Source organism: Ursus arctos, unplaced genomic scaffold (genome assembly GCF_023065955.2).
Source record: "Ursus arctos isolate Adak ecotype North America unplaced genomic scaffold, UrsArc2.0 scaffold_2, whole genome shotgun sequence".
NCBI classification, from domain to species: Eukaryota; Metazoa; Chordata; class Mammalia; order Carnivora; family Ursidae; genus Ursus; species Ursus arctos.
Genome location: NW_026622874.1, coordinates 71,865,557 through 71,870,907, shown reverse-complemented (window position 1 = coordinate 71,870,907; position 5,351 = coordinate 71,865,557).

The following is a 5,351-nucleotide window of genomic DNA, read 5'->3' as shown; positions in this document are numbered from 1 at the left end:
CCACAAGTCACTCTCTGTAGCTTTCCTTTGCCTGAAACTCCAGCCTCTACCCACCTGATTCATTCTTAATCATCCAGAAAAACTCAAACTAGTTGTCTCCTCTTCTGGTAGTTTTGCTTCCCAAGCTGCTGCTTGTCTTATGCATCTGAAGCCCCCCATCCTTTTTCCCCAAAGGTAGCAGACATAGTCATTAATCCAGGCTCTGGAGCCTGGATACAAACAAAGCCAGACACCCTCAGTTGCCAGTTGCCAGCTGGGCGTTATTTCTTATCCTTGTCTCAGTTTCCCCCTTTGTACCATAGTTCTCTTGGTGCTCCCTGATGCAGAGTGTATCTGGGACCATTACAGCATGTAAGGCATTTAAATCGCTTTAAGCGTTGGCTAGCCCAGAGACTGTGATCACAAGCACTGATGGTTGGTGTGATTATCATGCCGTATTATAATAACTTCTTCCAGTGAAATCTCTCTTGCTACGTCTTGGCAGGGATTTCAGCTCGTTCGTTGTTGTCTTTCCAGGGCCTGGTACATAGTAGGTGTTCACTGAACACCAGAGATAAACTGAGAGCATGGAAACATTAGAATTTTGATTAAGTGGCTTGCCCAAGGCATCATGGGTTTCCTTAGCAGAACTGCCTGTCTAATAAGGAATTCACAGAAAATTCGTGTTCTTGCTGAAAATGTTTCTACATTGGAGAAACATATTTTCCTGCAAGAACAGTCTAGTTAGGGTAAACATCATTAAGACTTTCTTGAGAAACTGCCTGCAGGTTGACAGAGCAAGCATCAGAGCCCCGATAGGACATAAATGCAGATAATATGAGGCAGGGCTCTTGTGTGATAGGGATAGAAACTCAGCTGGAAAAAAGAAACCCTCGGATTTGTCAAAGGGTCCCGGGATGTTGAGTAGCTGCGGGGAGAGCGCTGGGCTTGAGGGGGCACCTGGAACCAGGGGCTTTTGCTCTCTTGTCTCTTACTCCAGCTGGTCTTCCTCTGGACTTCACTCTTTGGTTTTACTTGTTTCCAAATATCCTAGAACGTAAGTGATGCTGGGACAGGGACTCTGTAGTCGTGTCCTAGGGCTGCTGTAACAAATGACCCCAAACACCATGGGGGTTCTAAGTCCAAAATGAATGAGTCTGCATGGTGACGGGGTTACAGCGAAGGTGCTGGTGGGGCTGAGTTCCTTCTGAAGCCCCTCAATCATGGTTTCCTTGCCTGTTCCACTCTCCAGAGGCTGCCCATATTCCTTGGCTTGTGGCCCTCTCCCCACTTGCAAGTCCAGCAGCTTCCAGAGGCAGAATCTTCAAATCTGTCTCTGTGATGCTGAATCTCCTGTCTGTTTCTTCTAAGAACCTCTGCGAGTACATTGTGAATGTAATACTCTGTGAATAATCCAGGATAATCTCTCCATCACAAGATTTTCACATTTGCACAGTCGCTTTCTCGATACAAAGTAACACATTCACAGAGTTCTGGGGATCTGAGTATGGATATCTTTTTGTGACAAGGTTTGGGGAGGTGGGGGGTGGCATGATTTAGCTTACTGCAGGCATCATTTGTCTCCAGAATCATCAAAATGTCTCATGTATAGGACTGTGAAAAATGGCGTTGATTGGATGGGTAAGAGTGAGGACACCGCTCTGCATATCACCTTCGATCTGTCCCTTCACACAAGCTTCCTCTCGGTGCAGGAAAACATGGCAGTCATTACTTCTCAACCTTATGACCCCTCCTCTTCTACTATCCCGGGATGCTTGATTCCCTTCTCAGTTCTCTTTGAAAAATCTTGGGATAAGGATTCGGATCAGCCCTAATTGATTCAGACCTGTGTAGGTGAGAGTGGTTGGTTATTCATGGTGGTTCTGCAGCCTGGTTACTGTGAGAATAGAAGTAGCCATACAAATACCGGGGCAGGGGAAGGAGGGTGCTCTACTTTAGCATATAAAGGATTATTTTTGGACACTTGGAATAGTTCATCTCCATGATACAGGTGATATAGGAAAATGGGAGACGCCTGTACCTATCTGGAAAGACGATCACCTGAACGTCGCTGCTTTTTAAATGTGTGCCCATCATTCCCTGTAGGAATTTATTATCCTCACTTTTGCCTAAAAATAGATCATTGCATGAGAACGTCTCTGGTTATGCTTCTGGTTGTGAAGGTTCTAGATTGGTGGGGGTTTTTTTGTGGAGTTTTTTTGTTAAGTTTTTTATTTTAATTCAGGTACAGTTAACATGCAGTGTTAGATTAGTTTCAGGAGTACAATATAGTGATTCAGTAATTTTATACGCGACTCAGTGTTCATCATGGTAAGTGTGCTCTTCACCCCCATCACCTGTTGAGCCCGGGCCCCTACCCACCTCCTCTCTGGTAACCATCAGCTTGTTCTCTATAGTTAAGAGTCTGTTTCTTGGTGTGTGTCTCTCTCTTTTTTTCCTTGTGTTCATTTGTTTCTTAAATTCTGATAGCAACATCTTTCTAGATAGGTGTCCTGAGGCAAGGGAAACAAAAGCAAAAATAAACTATTGGGACTACACCAAAATAAAAAGCTTCTGCACAGCAAAGGAAACAATCAACAGAACTAAAAGACAACCTACAGAATGGAAGAAGATATTTGCAAACAACATATCTGATAAAGGGGGGCGCCTGGGTGGCACAGCAGTTAAACGTCTGCCTTTGGCTCAGGGTGTGATCCCGGCGTTACGGGATCGAGCCCCACATCAGGCTCCTCCGCTATGAGCCTGCTTCTTCCTCTCCCACTCCCCCTGCTTGTGTTCCCTCTCTAGCTGGCTGTCTCTATCTCTGTCGAATAAATAAATAAAATCTTTAAAAAAAAACATATCTGATAAAGGGTTAGTATCCAAAATATATAAAGAACTTATACAACTCGACAGCAAAAACCACAAATGACCCAATTAAAAAATGGGCAGAAAACATGAACAGAAATTTCTCCAACGAAGACATCCAGATGGTCAAAAGACACATGAAAAGATGCTCGACATCACTCATCAGGGAAATGCAAATCAAAACTACAATGAGCGATCCCCTCACACCTGTCAGAATGGCTGAGAGCTTTAATTCTGTCAGACTCAGTGCTCCCTCTTATTAAAAATAATATCTGGCCCCTTTTTTATAATTCTGAAGTAAAATTCAAGTAATATGTACACTTACACGATTTTGGAAACAATAAATGTTCAAGGTGTAACATGAAAGAGAATTTAAAAAGGTAATTTATAGTAAGATGCCTTGTATTTCAATATGTCAATTATTGGGCATAGCTACACCATAAATAAAAAAGCAGATTCCTTCACAAAATTCCCAAATGCTGGTGGGTTGCACTACCATCTGTGTTAAAAAACACTTCCCTTGAAAAATAGGCATTGTTACTTAACATATGACTAACCTCTGTCCTAACCCATGCCAAATAATTTCTATCAGAAATTCTTCCAATGCTTCATGGCACTTCCTCCCACCTGAAGCAGTCTTGTTTGATTATTTGTTGACCCATTTATTGGCTCAGTCCTCTACTTGAACATAAGCTTCATGGTATTGGGAATCTGTCTTTTTCAGTGCCTGGCACACAGTAGAAGCTTAATATATATCTGCTGAAGAAATGAATCCTCCTTTTGACAAATCAAAGCACTTCAAAGCCAGAGAGACCCTTTCTGGTAATCTGATTTGATGACCCCAGACCAAGGGAGGAAGGAATGGACTTGCCCATGGTGACATGACTGGAAAAGTGGAAGGACCTGGGTCTCCCCACTTCCAGTCCATGTCCTACATGCAGGCATCATGCACATAGGGCTTAAGCGTAGCCTTCACTAACCAGAGAGAGAGATTTTCAGTGACATGAATACTTCTCTTTATCCTAATTAATCAGGCAATGGGGATTTAAACACCATCACTTCTAACAAAGATGAACAGTCTTCAGTCCGTACTAGCTGGCATGTGAGAGCTTCCTTTTTTTTCTTACTTTTTCTATCAGCTCCCCCCCCCATATCTGTCCTATAACCCCAAACTGCCCACTCTGGGGTTCTAAAGTAGCACTTCCTTTACAACAGTTGCCCAATACAGCAAGTGTTTTTTTTTTTTTTTTTTTTCTGATCAACCTTCCCGCAAGTCAAATTTCTTGTTGAGAAGAAAGCCAGGGTGTGCTTTATAGATGGCATGAAAGAGGAAATAATGACAGAGAGTACAAATTGCTGAAAATAGCATGTGCCAAGGGCTACTTTGCAGTATTAGTTTATGAATTTTGCCAGCTCAGTAATGTTGCAGCAATCGCAAACCACTTGGAGGTTTTCCTTGTTTATTACATTCAAAGAGATGTTGCATCTTAGCATACAAAGCAATATGTAACAGCAGTTGCGTCTGCTTAGATTTGGAAGTGAGCTGAGAGAGCAGTTTGTATTTGCTTTTGATTTCTCTATGTGAGAGGGAGGCAGTGATTACCCGCAGCAACTCTGAAAGTCATATTCTAAAAACTAGAGAAATACAGGTGAGAAGGCAACACAGGTGCATTTAAGAACGAATAAGAGCAAGGGGGAGTCCATGATTCATTTCTGGAAGCCACTGACCCATTTATAACTTACTTCAGGCTCAGAAATAAAGCCTGTAAATTCACCTAAAACCAATGTGGTATGAATTAGTAAAGGAGATATTTCAAGTGTAGCTTAAGCTTGGGACTGAGGAAGTCAGGTTCTGGTTTCTTCCTGAAACAATTGTATTCATCAAGTCTTACAAGGATCTGGACTTGTTTCTGGACTCCAAAGGAAGACTTCCTGTACTAGAAAATAGCATTTCACTGCACCTGCTTTCTTATAGAGTGAGGGAACCCCCAATTTTAAATAATGGATTGTTTTCTAGCACCTAATGATTACTCTGGATCTGGATGACTGAAAAATCTTAAGCGTGGTGACCACCCACCTACATTGTGTCACATAAGCTGAAAGAAGCTCTAACGTGTTATTATCATGGGTGGAAGGGACATTAACCAGACCAGACTCTTCTTTGCACCTGTTGGAAAACCAACCTCCCCAGAGATGTGACCTGTCCAGGGTCCTGAAGTGACTTGCTAGCAAGTCTTATATTGGAAACTGATTTAGAGGTTCAAATCCCTGCCTTTTCACTCATCAGCAGCACTCTCTTAAACAAGTTACATAACCTCTTTGTAAATTCTCCTTACCTTTCTCATCTGTAAAGTGAAGGTAACCAGAACAGCGCCTACCTCCGAGGGTTGGGGAGGTGAACTGAAAACGTGACTTGCTCTGTGCGGTCCTTTGCACATATAACTTGCCCAATAAACAGTACCTTTTATTGTCTGGGTGGTCACTGTCTCCAATGTCACCATGAT